This window comes from Sinocyclocheilus rhinocerous, unplaced genomic scaffold (assembly GCF_001515625.1).
Source record: "Sinocyclocheilus rhinocerous isolate Xijiao unplaced genomic scaffold, SAMN03320098_v1.1 scaffold46, whole genome shotgun sequence".
In the NCBI taxonomy this organism is placed as follows: Eukaryota; Metazoa; Chordata; class Actinopteri; order Cypriniformes; family Cyprinidae; genus Sinocyclocheilus; species Sinocyclocheilus rhinocerous.
The window spans coordinates 137,621-152,561 of NW_015633191.1; the positions used below are offsets into that span (position 1 = coordinate 137,621).

General features: G+C 37.6%; 1 protein-coding gene across 5 annotated transcripts in view; it reads right to left on the reverse strand.

Annotated features, from left to right (window-relative positions):
- Positions 1-14,941, reverse strand: part of LOC107743820 (ataxin-1-like) — a 106,650-nt gene that overhangs the window by 89,570 nt on the left and 2,139 nt on the right. Inside the window, exons 1-2 of one of the 5 annotated variants that reach the window (XM_016557236.1) lie at positions 1,548-1,558; positions 709-710 (exon numbers count right to left, since the gene is read on the reverse strand). The exons of 2 other annotated variants lie outside the window; for them this stretch is intronic. The gene's annotated coding sequence lies outside the window, so the exon portion shown is untranslated. Of the gene's footprint in view, positions 1-708; positions 711-1,547; positions 1,559-3,991; positions 4,011-5,265; positions 5,283-14,941 lie in introns of those variants that run through there. 2 more of the 5 variants (XM_016557238.1, XM_016557237.1) reach the window with 2 other exon arrangements.

The window sequence follows — 14,941 nt, forward strand, 5'->3', positions numbered from 1 at the left end:
TCACCAATGACCCCACTAGTTTCCACACACCATATCAGTTGCAGCTCATAACGCTCAGTTTCCAGCCCACACAACACGTTTACAGATTCAAATACAAGAGCACAAGAGGCCCGAAATAGCTCTTCCCTGCGTACGCTTACCCTCTATAAACCGCAGTGTACACACCCATTTCACACACAACGTAAAATAAAAGCGTGAAAGGCATCTTACCCACACATGCACATAAAAACACAAGGTGACACACGCCCACACAAACATACATCTCCTTGACAGTCCATTCTGAAGATGAAAGACTGAAAGTGGGGCAGATGATGACAAGAAAAAAATGAAAACGACTGCAGTGGTAGAAATGAAAAGAAACTCCCTCCACCCCCCACTCTCATACGCATAAATACACCAACACAGCTCCGCTTCATTATACCGTCCCATTCAAATCCGCATCACTTGGGGGAACGGCCCAGTCAGCCCTGCAGAACCACAGAGAAGCACCGGGATAATTGATAATTAATTGAGAGAAAGATCTGGGGTCTTTTAATTAACTATAAGAGAAACGCTGCACAATTTTAAGTAACGCAGCACTGGTTACCGAAAAGCCCTTAAGAGGAATTCCCAGATTAGACTGCAGTGCTTCATGTCTTTTCAACTGACCCATTTAATGGAAAAACTTCTTATCATCTGACCCCTAGTGATTAGTTAACATGATTAAACTGCTGTGAGAAAACTGAATAAACCAAGCAAGAGTGGAAAGCTGTCATATCTTGAAACACGGCAATTAGTTAACTCTTTGGTTATACGATACAAATGATATTTTTTTAGTTTGCATGTGACAAATACAGAACTTATTTTAATTATTGAGTTTTTCAGCTTTTTAACACAATAATATCACAAATTAGAAAATGAAATACAAATGGCATGTATTATGAATATGAATGATGAAGATGATGATGATGATGATGATGATGTATTTCATCTTTGACACAATAATAACAAAAATATTAAAACAAAACAAAAAAACATGGCTTACTTGTATTAATAATAATAATAATTTACAATATACAACAATAAAAAGATATTTTTATTCATATTTATAATTTTAAAACCATTATTTTTATGCAAAGTTGTTTTGCTATCTAAATTACAATGAATATTAATTATTGTATTTTTTAGCATTGATATATAATAACAAAATTATTAGAAAACAAAATGTAAAAAACATGACACGTATTATGAATAATAATAATTTCTTTATTATTTATCCCATTAAATTTATGCAAAGTTACTTTACTTCCTAAACTACATCAATCAAAAGATAATTTACATTATTATTATTAATTTTGTTGCGTATTTTATTATATTTATGCAAAACTGTTTTTCAAAACTTACGTTTAAATTGCTCATCTGAGAATGAATGGTTATGAAAAGTAAACAGGAACAATTATGCAAATATGTTACTTTAAGTATGTTACTTTTTCTTGTTTATAATTTAATGGACAGTGCTGTCATTGTCTTGATGCTATTCTTTAGATATCTATAGATAACAATATAACTACTGTATAACTTTAGGTAGCTATCCTCGATAACCAAATCAATCTCTAATTGCCCAATTCACAGTTTAAAGCGTCTGTGACTTGGCACACGAAATGTGGCTCCTCTAAAAAATAGTGATGCTGAATGACTATATGATCTTTTACCACACCAAACAACAACAAAATCCTCTTTCCAAAAAATTAATACAGAATGCTTACTGAAAGGTCTGAATTATCCTGAGATTTGGGAAATTGGAGTAACCATGGGAAGTTGGTGTAACAATGTGTAATTCCTTTACAATGTATTACAAATCTGCCCTCAGGTTTAAGAGATTAAACATCAGCACCGACAACAACAAGTCCACCGCTTTCTAAGCTAGAACAGGCAGGATTGAGAAATACTACTATTGATGGAACAATCACGCGCTACTCTTGGCAAACAGACTGTGAGAATTCAATGAAACCCGCTAATATAACAACTTCTGAGCAGATAGAGCGAGGGCTACGGCACATCATCTGCCAAAGTTTTTCACAGAGAAAACTATTTGGAAACAGTTGCGTTCCCTTGTCTTTGGACTTGAAAGTTTGAAGGATCTGCGGCGAATGGGAAAGAATGGCTTTGTGCTCAAAGTAGACTATCCTTTAAATTGCGAGTCTACCATATAATGTTTCTCTAAGGGTGGGTTCCTGTCACAGAAGCTCAAAAAGTACTGCCTCCTCTCTGAAGTTGCTCAAAGCCCAAAAAATACAGTGCTATTCTGTGTTCCACAGCACACCCCATATTTTACCCCCTGCACTGTCTCTCTGTCAGTGGCTGAGAGGAAACGCCAGAGCTCGGTTTGTGCTTCAACATTGAGGTAACTAGTATGAATAGGTTGCTGAGTGAACAGGCCACATGAATCAAATCATTTCCCAACAGGAAAAAAGAAGCAGCCCTCCCTCAGCCCCTTTCTGGTATGTCTTTCCTGATGTACTGCAATCTCCAGAACAACACAAGCACGCTCAGCAAGAGGACCATCCTCGCAGTAATGACCCCGGCCCAGTCAATTCAAGTTCATGGACACTCAAGGTTACAACTCTTCAGCCAGTGTCAACTAGAAATTCTCTGACAGCTGGTTATGCATCAAGTACTGACATTTACTAGAATCACAATCGCATTGAATGTGGGTAGGTGTCAGACTGGCTTGGTGTAGAAACATGTACCGTGACATGCATGGCTGGTGCTACATTCAGTCATACCGGAATATCTTCATGCATTTATGTAGTGTTTCTTCTAAAGGTCGTACTGAAAGCTTGGTACGGCCATGTAAAGTAACATTAGCCTAAGTAGGTGAATCCAGGGTTAGCATGATTTTGCCAAGTAGGACAAGCTCTTGGATCAACATAATTTCTTAGTCCTGGAATATATAAACATATGCCTCTCTTACCCTAAAACAAACCCTTAACATTATCTACCCCTAAAATCACAGTTGATAACAATGTGGTGGAAGACCCAAGCCCACACTAACCATTTAATCTGATTGGTTGGTAGGAACACTGACCCAGGACCAACAGATCCACGAACACGTCCTACTCGCGAAATCATGGCCACTGTGGATCCAGACCAATCTCATCTTCAAAACATCTTCCTTTTTCAATTTCATCCATCCATTAAAATTTCAAGCAAGCAAAACTTTCAAGAATCAAACGTCAGTATATGCTTGACGCACAAGAACCCACCATATTGGTTCTTGCATGTCAAGGAAGCACAACTTAGCTTCTGTTTACCATATTAGATGTGCTCCATGTATGTGCATCAATCAATGTTTATATGTGACCCTGGACCACAAAACCAGTCATAAGGGTCAATTTTTCGAAATTGAGATTTATGGTTTGTTAGCATAGGACAATATTTGGCCGAGATACAACTATTTGAAAATCTGGAATCTGAGGGTGCAAAAAAATCAAAATATTGAGAAAATCACCTTTAAAGTTGTCCAAATGAAGTTCTTAGCAATGCATATTACTAATCAAACATTTAGTTTTAATATATTTACAGTAGGACATTTACAAAATATATTCATGGAACATGATCTTTACTTAATATCCTAATGATTTTTGGCATAAAAGAAAAATCAATAATTTTGACCCATACAATGTATTTTTGGCTATTGCTACAAATATACCCCAGCGACTTAAGACTGCTTTTGTGCTCCAGGGTCACATATGTGAATAAAAGCTTCAATTAAATCTGTTCATTATATAAAGCAATCACATCTCTTCTGAAAACGAGAAATGTTGCTTTGGGAACTAGCTGAAATAAAAAAAAGTTTTATTTACATTTCATTTTATTCCAGTTAACGTTTACTTTAAGGAATTATTTTTTTTATGGGTTTAGTTTTAATTGAGTATAATAACCTTGATACTGCTTTCATGCAGGCTTTCTATAGATATATACTATAGCATAATGAACGTGCCCCACTCACCACTGAAAGAGAGAGATTTATTAAGTCAACTAGGAAATGCTTTCTGTTAGTAGATGTTTTTTTTCATGAGATGGATATCTGGCTGCATTCAGACTGCTGAAGAAGAGAGCTCCCCCTGTTCCCCTCCCTCGCGCCTGCTCTCCTTCTCATCTCCAACTGTGAAGGGTAAATAAATAGCAATTCCGGACGTGACATGAAATGTTTAACAGAGCCCAGGCTGTATTTTGCATATCCCACCTCCTTCTCTGGAAAACAGCCCTTCAGACACAAACCAAAAGCCCTCAGTACCGATCAATCGTTCTTTTTTTATTGCCGATATGATGCATTTTGTCTCACGTATGGGAAAGTTCTCTTTTCAGTGCCGGCTGTATTTACAATGCTCAATATGGATTTCCATGATGCCCTCAAAATGCATGCTGGGGACAAGCAGACCTCTTTGATTCTGCATTAAGAAACAAGTGTGGATCTGCAGATGTCACAGACAGCTGACATTTCAGGAACAAGACTCATCAGACAGCCGAACATCCTCATGCCGTGTACTACACGACCCCCTTCTCCATATGGTTTCTGAGATGGCGGTTTCAGTTGGGTAACCATTGGGAGAAGAGTAAAGTAAACAAACAGATATTTGGACTTCATGTGCAGTAGCTTATGGTAAATATTCTCAGTCACTGCTGACACCTGGGATACCGTTTTGCACGGTGGCCTTCAGTTAACCTCATTCATCTGTGTCAGGCCTCATCAGTCCACTGCCTGCTGCTCATTCAACCTGCAAACCTCCTCATCCCAAAGCTGCTTCACCACGCTGACAGCTGCTGACTCTGTGCAAGAGATGGCCTATTTAGCAAGAACCTTCAGAATTATCATTGACAGGCTTTTTAGCTTTACTTAATATCCTAATGATTTTTGGCATAAAAGAAAAATCAATCATTTTGACCCATACAATGTATTTTTGGCTATTGCTACAAATATACCCCAGCGACTTAAGACTGCTTTTGTGCTCCAGGGTCACATATGTGAATAAAAGCTTCAATTAAATCTGTTCATTATATAAAGCAATCACATCTCTTCTGAAAACGAGAAATGTTGCTTTGGGAACTAGCTGAAATAAAAAAAAGTTTTATTTACATTTCATTTTATTCCAGTTAACGTTTACTTTAAGGAATTATTTTTTTTATGGGTTTAGTTTTAATTGAGTATAATAACCTTGATACTGCTTTCATGCAGGCTTTCTATAGATATATACTATAGCATAATGAACGTGCCCCACTCACCACTGAAAGAGAGAGATTTATTAAGTCAACTAGGAAATGCTTTCTGTTAGTAGATGTTTTTTTTCATGAGATGGATATCTGGCTGCATTCAGACTGCTGAAGAAGAGAGCTCCCCCTGTTCCCCTCCCTCGCGCCTGCTCTCCTTCTCATCTCCAACTGTGAAGGGTAAATAAATAGCAATTCCGGACGTGACATGAAATGTTTAACAGAGCCCAGGCTGTATTTTGCATATCCCACCTCCTTCTCTGGAAAACAGCCCTTCAGACACAAACCAAAAGCCCTCAGTACCGATCAATCGTTCTTTTTTTATTGCCGATATGATGCATTTTGTCTCACGTATGGGAAAGTTCTCTTTTCAGTGCCGGCTGTATTTACAATGCTCAATATGGATTTCCATGATGCCCTCAAAATGCATGCTGGGGACAAGCAGACCTCTTTGATTCTGCATTAAGAAACAAGTGTGGATCTGCAGATGTCACAGACAGCTGACATTTCAGGAACAAGACTCATCAGACAGCCGAACATCCTCATGCCGTGTACTACACGACCCCCTTCTCCATATGGTTTCTGAGATGGCGGTTTCAGTTGGGTAACCATTGGGAGAAGAGTAAAGTAAACAAACAGATATTTGGACTTCATGTGCAGTAGCTTATGGTAAATATTCTCAGTCACTGCTGACACCTGGGATACCGTTTTGCACGGTGGCCTTCAGTTAACCTCATTCATCTGTGTCAGGCCTCATCAGTCCACTGCCTGCTGCTCATTCAACCTGCAAACCTCCTCATCCCAAAGCTGCTTCACCACGCTGACAGCTGCTGACTCTGTGCAAGAGATGGCCTATTTAGCAAGAACCTTCAGAATTATCATTGACAGGCTTTTTAGCTAAAATATGAAATGCGAGCTACTGGATTTTTACATTTGACAAAAGTTGCCGCCACAATGCTAAGGTGCAATTCAGATTGCTAGCTGGTTGGTTGCTTACTGCCAAGAAAGAACACCCTCAAGTTACTATGATATTTTGGTCTCTAAGATATGGCTTGTGTCCATCCTTAAAGTGATTATTTTACGCATGTACAATTTTTTAATTAATAAATGTATATTGGATATTTATTGCCCATTATTGAATATACAAATTTTCATGTTTCTTTCCTCTACTTTAAATGTAACTTTTTTTTTCAGTCATCTACTTAGTTGATCTTTAAAAAAATACTAATAATTTAATAACTGTTAAATGTTAAAACTTCAGCTTATCTGAATTTCAGCATACGCAACATTTAATATTATACATCAATATGTATATCATTATATAAATATTATACATTTAAAATTATATATTAATAAAGCACACATAGAATATTTTGCAAATAAATATCCATTTTAATACTGTACAATATAATGTTGTGATGCCTAAATTTAATTGTGGCATGTAACAATTTGTAACAATTAATTTTCATTTATTTACAAAAAATATTACAGAATTTGAATATCAGTGCAACCCTACATTTTCTTACCTGTTTTATCATCTGCTAGGAAAAAAAGGTCAGATCGCTCGGAAAATGAATGAAGTGGTTAAGAATATTCTGCCCAAACCATCAAACTGACATCATCAGAGAAGGAATGCCATTCCAGAGTGGAAGCAAATTTTCCGACTATGATTAAAAATTACCAAGACAAACAATTGTTTTCAGTGGATTAACTTGCAGGGATTAATTGTTCACCTCAAAACTAACAATGTGCGCTAAAAAAGTCAATAGTGTAATTAGTGATTTCATGCAGACTTTAAGCATGGGCACTAGTAAGAGCACCTAATAATAAACAGCACCACTAATCAAAACATTAGCCAATGAAAAACAGACAGATTATACTTTTATAATACAACTAACAGCTATTAAATAAGACTCATGAGATCTTTGATCTTCTCCAAATGATTTGAGTGCTGTATGATGCTAATGAACACACTCAATAGTTCTCAATGTGCCCACGTTGAGAATTTATGTTTTAAGTGCCTCTGGCTGACTCAGACACACATTGTTGGAAGGACTGATGGAAAATGAAGAAAAAAAATGGAGCGGTAGATATGTGAGAGGGAGGAATGCCTGTCTGGCTACCTTCTCTGAGAGTCTCTCTGGAAAGATTTTACGGGATAACTCCACGAGAGGAGGGGAGCGCCTCTCCCTCCAAACACTGGCACGTCTCCACCGCTCCAATGACATCACTTAAAAGGGGAAATGGGATGGGACGCCGTTCGCTTGTTTTATCTCAGCACGCAGTATTTTGCTTTGCGTCCGCCTGGTTTTTCTCTGGTGCGTCTCCCCTTTGTCAAAACTACACTTTGTCTATTCAAGGCCAGCGTTAACTTCAGGAAATTCCATCAACGTACTGTAACTGCACTAAGTACAGCTTGTAGTAAAGTCCCTGCACCCTGCCCAAAAGTTCTGCGTTCTTCCCACGAAATTTACCAAGGTGAGAAGTTACTAGGGACTTCACGTCACCTGAATAATACAGCGTGCATAATAAGGAAAGACTATATCATGCCAAACAAAACAGTGGCAAGGGTGGATTTCGGTATTCCACAGATTGTTTGTATCCATGCAGTTTTCCTGTTATTGAATTCCTCTCTCGGTGCATATCCTCCTTTGTGCTGGAAGTATTCAATCCTGATACCCGCTGTGAGACCCATGATGCTTGGCAGGTCCCACTACATCCCTCTCACCTGGCTAGGTGGAGACATCTTCCGGTATTCCTAGCTCAGTGGGTCGGATTCACGCAATAGTCATAAGAATGCAATTCTTCTTCATTTCTGTTATTACAACTTGTCATAAATCCCTAAAGGTAAGATGTTTTATTCATTTTTTACATTGTTTCAGTATGCACACATAGATACAGGATGCATTCGCTCTAGTGAGAGTGCAAGAAAGACAGAGGACAAATGAATACAACAGATCGCTCCATCTTGAGACTCTTTAAAAATAAAATAACCATTTAAAATATACAGCACATTAAAAAAATTAACTTCAAGAAAATATTAGCACTTTAGATGCATTTTAGCTCCTAGAATTGCACCTAAGAACATTAGTGAAACATTGGGAAAAAAGGTCCATTGTCAATAGTGTGGTAATGCATGAACGCTTACTCCCAAGCCACTTCCAAACTAAGTAGTTTTATATTGGTAAACACTCCAACTCAAGCTGAATTTTGCCTGTGGAATTTCGCATACAGGTAAATATGAACCGCACCTTTATATTTGATATTTCTAAAAAGAAAATTCTAGAAATTTCGTAACTTCTTTATTAAGAAGAATCCGGCCCCTGTAATACATTCCCCATGGAATCTCTACCTTAGTTCCTTCTCTTTCCCTTCTGACTATCAAGCTTGTCACTCCAAGGAACTTTAAAGGGCTCATATGGCGTTGCTAAAAAGAACATTATTTTGTGTATTTGGTGTAATGAAATGTGTTTATGCGGTTTAAGGGAGAAAAAAACACATTATTTTCCACATACTGTACAGTATCGTTTCTCCTCTATGCCCCGCCTTTCTGAAACGCGTCGATTTTTACAAAGCTCATCAGTCTGACAATCCCGTCCTGTACTGCATGAAATGTGAGGGCAGACAGAAGTATGTGCTGCGGTTAAAGAACACTTGGTGGTCCTATTTATCTGACTAGTTGCATCAGAAAGGATGGCATCTTTGCTCCACGAGCATTGTCTTCATTTGTGTGTTCTGTGCCTCAAGGCTTATAACATGCCGGTCAAATGATTCCAGCTGCCCTTTGTTTATGAACTATATGCAAAACAGTTCAAAACAAGCTAAATTTATTGCAGTTTCAAAATGTAATACAAATCAGATAGAAAAAAAAAGAAACAGAGATGAGATATTCAGCCACATAATTCTGAATTATTTTTTTCATTCTAAAAGAATTACTAGTGACAAGAAACATGAGACTGACACTAAAGAGCGTAAAAATAGGTGGGCAATTTTTACCTACCAAGTTCCTCATTACAAATAAAGCAATTCTAGTGCCAAACTATAGCGAATGCCATTAAATATGAATATGGCCAACTGTGGGGATAAAAAGGTTGAGACACATGAATGAACACTAACATTGCACAGATGTCTAGCTTTGTGCAGTACCTCAATAACTGACTGATGCATATGTTGAGAATGAGGCTTTTTAGTCTGTCGATTTCCTGAGGGTTGATATATTAAGAACCATCAACCTTCTACACATTCACGAACTGCAAAACAGACAACAAAAAGGTATAGTTCATCTATAAATGAAAATGATGTCATAATTTATTAGCTTTTGTGTTGTTCCAAACCTGTATAATGTTTATAAAACGCAAAATGAGATGTTTAACACAACGCCGAAGCTGCTTTTTTCCATTCAATGAAAGAATGGTGACAGTGGAGGTCAAGAAAGACTTTTGGTCAGTAAGGGCATAAATTAAAATGTATTCACCCCAGTAAGCTTCAGAAGAATTGCAAAATACTGGTCTACGGTATACGAGTCTTTAATATGGCTTTTATGGTGCCTTTTTCGTATCTTGGTCTCCATTCACTTTCACTGTATGGAGCACAACGCCGAAGCTGCTTTTTTCCATTCAATGAAAGAGAATGGTGACAGTGGAGGTCAAGAAAGACTTTTGGTCAGTAAGGGCATAAATTAAAATGTATTCACCACAGTAAGCTTCAGAAGAATTGCAAAATACTGGTCTACGGTATACGAGTCTTTAATATGGCTTTTATGGTGCCTTTTTCGTATCTTGGTCTCCATTCACTTTCACTGTATGGAAAAGTGCAGCATGAATATTCTCCTAAATGTCTACTTTTCTGCTCCACTAAAGAAAAAATTCATACAAGTCTGGATTGACATAAAGATGACTAAATGATAACCAGATTTTCATTTCTGGTGAACTATCACTTTAAGGAGGCTCCAAAAACGGATGCTACTTAAGGCTTTCTGAAACAGGCCTTTTCCACAACAAGCTTTAAAAGGGTTTTCATCATGTTCTAAACCAGCTGCACATGAGCGTGAAGCTTTGTTGTTCTTTGTTGCTTTCATGGTGAAAGAGTGGCATCAATAGTGGCTCTACTATCTGGATATGCCCAAAGGGAGCAGCAAGCGTACAGATCCCCACGCCAAAGGAGGACAGCAGCCCCAAGGAGGGGTCATCGATCCCCACACTGACACAGAGTCGCTACACCATTCACACTCTGCCATTCAGAACTTCAGCAATTGATTGCTTCTATATCTGAGCCTATCTTCACTACAAAGCCTCAGATCAGCTGACTGACAAGTACGGATGCTGCTTTCATGGACACCTGGTAAGCTGCCACTTCCGAGGTATAGGCAGACATATCACAACGTGTTACAGAATTAGAGTAGGAAACAAAATACGGAAGAAGACAAAATCATATAAATAAACAGGGGACAACCTGATAAGCTTGTACAAGTGGATAAGCATAATTAAATATGCCTGCACATCACTTTCACACAGCCTTATGAATGCATGCATGCTATATGAAAAGTAATAGATTAATTGGCATAATGTACCCACAATGTGAGTCATAAGCTTTATATTTGTTGATCAAAACCTTGTCATAAAACACATTAATATTACTGATATACAGTACTGGAATGAGCAAAATCATAGAGCTGCATGATATATCAAAGCAAATTGACATATTGATCAACATCTCAATATGGCTTTGAGTTTTGAATTGGATCTTTTTACGAGTATACACCCAAATTTTTCAAGTTTTTCCAAAATCATTCAACCAAAAAAGCTCTCACTCAAAAAAAGTCTTCAGAGTAAAAAGTAATAATTTTATTTTTTATGCAAACACCCCAATAAATCTAGAATGATAAGTTCTTTCCAAAAAGAGTCATCTGGCCAAAAAATAAATAATCATATCACAATATATATTGCAGAGAAACATAATGTCAGTTTTTTTCCAATATTGTGGAGCCCTACTTCAATCTACTGCAGTGTTGCCTTCTGACATCTTTGAGATTTCAGGGGCCAGGTACCAATAAGAATTTCCCCACTCTTAAAATGACTTCACTTGGTCATTCATGTGCTTTTTAAGTTTAACTCAAAATCACAATATTTCCAACTCGAAGGCCACACTGTAAAAAAGAATCTGTGACATTTACGGTAAAATACCAGCAGCTGTGGTTGCCAGAACTTCACCGTAAAAAATATGGTAGCAACATTTTAGGTTTTACAGACTTAATCTAAATTCACAATAAAATACCGTATTTCATTAACTGATGTAATGTTAATAAACCAACATATTTAAGTACTAAAATCTGTTTTGAACCATTGTAATGCACTTTACAGTCTTTTACTGTTAAAATCACAATAATTTTTTACAGTGCACATAAGGCCATTAAACAGGATTTTAAAACACTTCTGGCTGTCCAGAAACCACATGCGCGCATGTTACTCTCCAAGCTGCAGAGTCTGGATATGTCATGAAGTCTGGAGGCTTGAATGTGATTTATTTATGTAAGTGTTTTATTTTTAACTATGCTTCTAGATGAATTAAGAAATTTATTGATGATCCTGAAGCGCCACACTTTGACAAGTAGAATAAGAAAAAAATAAAAAATCAGCACATTCACTGAACAATGAACAGTTTCAAGCACGTTCAAGTTCATCGCATTGTTAGGCTAAAAAATAAAAAGTTTCACTTCAGGCTATACATAAAGCCGTCAAGGGGAGTCTAGAGGAAGACGAGCAGCCTGCACGCTGACATCCACTCATTGGAGAAAGGAATGTTTTACATCTCGATATCAAAAAAAGCTCTTGTGCGCCAGAGTACAAAAGCAGGTTGGGGAAGTGTACTGCGCCCATGGAGGGAGAGCAAATGAATAGAGCTGAGAGATGAAAGAAAAGGGCTATAAAGGTCTGGAAACAGCATTGCTCAATCGATACCGTTCCCCTCCCATTCTTTGCCTCCCTCTCCCCAGCTCATACTCTCTCCCTACTGTGAGAATTTGACACTACAAAAGGACGTTGAACTTCTGTAGACTCCTTTTACACTGGTACTAGCATCCGATCACAAGTGAACAGAGATAAATACAGGTGTAAATCGGATCTCTCACATCACATTCAGAGGTAGTCGAAAACACATGTGACTACATCGCATTTGTAGTGTAAACGCTAATCCATTCTGAAGCATCCTGGGGAGCAGTGAAGGACCGCCTACTCACCTGCCAATCAACCAGTGCACTGAAACAAGCATTTGAACTGAACTGAAATGAAATGAAATGAAAGTCACCCTATCTATTTTCTTACTGTTAACAATTCATCCATGCATGTTACTTTTTTTTTTTACCTCATAATTTTTAATCAAAATGTCATAACTGGATCTTCAGGTGAAATGTCTAACCCTAATAAACCCTACCCTAAACCTAGACAATAATGTTAACAAAAGCAAATGTGAGATAAAAATGCATTTATTGAAGCAAAAATGGCATTTTATTGTGTTTTTACAAGTCTTTGAGCTCTTTTATCGTGACTTGTGTTTCAGGGGACTCGTACCCATCCACTCCTCCGATCGCAAATGCAATGCAGTATACCAGGTGAGCTACTGAGCAAGTTTACTATGTCAGAAAAGCCATACAGTACATATGAATCAGGTTATGTGATGCAAATGTAAAAATTTATTAGTTTACAAATCATACACTATGGGAAAATGCCTTTTACGTTCAGAACCATGCAAGAATAATCTTTATTAATCAATATTCTGTCCCTGTATTAATAATAAGTGTGAAAAGGAATAACAGTGTTTTACTGCCTCTAGTGTTCATTTAAGGTAGAGGCACATTTTTCCAATGAGTCTAGGTTGAAAATGTTGCCCTGTTCATATTACAAAAAGTCAAAGACTTAAACTAAACCACTGAACTCCTTTTTGGAGCTTGAAACTTTTTGACCCTGTATAAACAAACAAAAAAAGCTGAAACATTATTTAAACATCATCTTTTGTGTTATGCAGAGCAAAGAAAGATTAAGGAAATGATGACAGAATTTTCATTTTTGGGTGAACTGTTCCTTTAAGATAATGCAAATCGTTCTACTCAAAACACCACATGTGGCAAGATTCAAATTTGAAAGTATATGTGGAACATGCAAGATGTATAAACAGCAACAGATGTGCACTTGCGATCAAATGACCCGAGACAGATTTCAATACCAGGTGCAAACACGACTCTGTAAAGTATAAGATTCAAGGTGCAAGACCATGGACTGTCCTCCCTCTGATTTCAATCACAGAAAAGCAGCTATAGCCAAGAGAGTTGGAGCTCAGAGAAAGAATTGGCGTAACATTACCGTAATTTGTCTTTTATGCTGCAGAACAATGCGGCCCAGGTCTTGAGTTCATTCATGCATACCTGTGAGGGAGTGTACTTTAAGAGTTTGCCTGGATAGGCCTAACTTGACACTTATTTTCCAGCAAAGGGTGAAGCCAGGTTGAATTAAGCACCACCCCTCCAATGTGTAAACAAATTTCTGGTCCAGCTGGCTCTACTCACCCATTGGCCGATACTCTCGCTGTCAATCACAGCCGCATTATATAAGCACTGTCTGCAGGTGGAGGTGTGTCCCTCTGTATTTCACTGGCACTCGAGCGTGTCAAGTTAGCCTTGCCTGCAAGGCTCCATTGACACTGTGGTAGTTTGAACAGTGCATCTACTAAGGAGAAACAAGACAAGAGCACTTCATAAGCGGCAGGTGTATGTGTAAACTGAACAAATGAGCAGACGCACTAGAGCACTTGTGATTAGGCCATTCTCGGTGTCTTAATTACCCCTCATTAGCATTTAAAAGTAAGTGGTACTGGGGCCATCAAACAGAGATTTGCTTACCGAGTTATATCACTGAGCAATTCACCACCACACAAATCCCTCTGAAAAAGCATTCACTGCATAATCAGAGCAGACAGCTTAGTCCCAGGTTGCAAAGAGCAGCCCATACTGTTTGAAATGTATTACAACCGCACAAAAAATGGGAAACACTAATCCACACGCTCTCCGAAACAACAGGATTTTCAATAAAAGCGCTAGGATTTCTTAATCATCCAAAAGCCTTGGAAATGTACACTAATAATGAGCATGAAAACCGAACATGCGGCAGCAATACTCGGCAGAACACGGTGACCCTGCAAATAATCCTCCTTAATTTATTTGAACATGCTGATCTTTCAACATTCAATGCATGTATGTCTCACGCAGTAAATTTCATATCTCACTATGTCTGTCTTCTTTCTTTGACTCTTTATGGCATACAAAGTCTAAAAATGAATTAAATCTCCTCAGTAAACCGAATCAAGGGATATTTTTTTCTGTTCAAACTGTCATTTGGGAGTAACAATATTTTCACATGGAATTTTTTGCTTCACTTTTGCTGCAAAAGTCCTTAGAGCTGTAAAACTGCACATAATGCAATACACTAAAAAATGAAAGTTATATATGTTGCATAGAATAATACAGATTAGAATATGCTGCAACTGTAATTAGCCATAAAACTGTACACAATAAAGTCCCTAGCAAAAGCTATACATTGCATGGTATAATATATTTATTATAATACAGTGTATAGTATAGTATAGTATAGTATAGTATAGTATAATATAATATAATATAATATAATATAATATGTGCATTAAC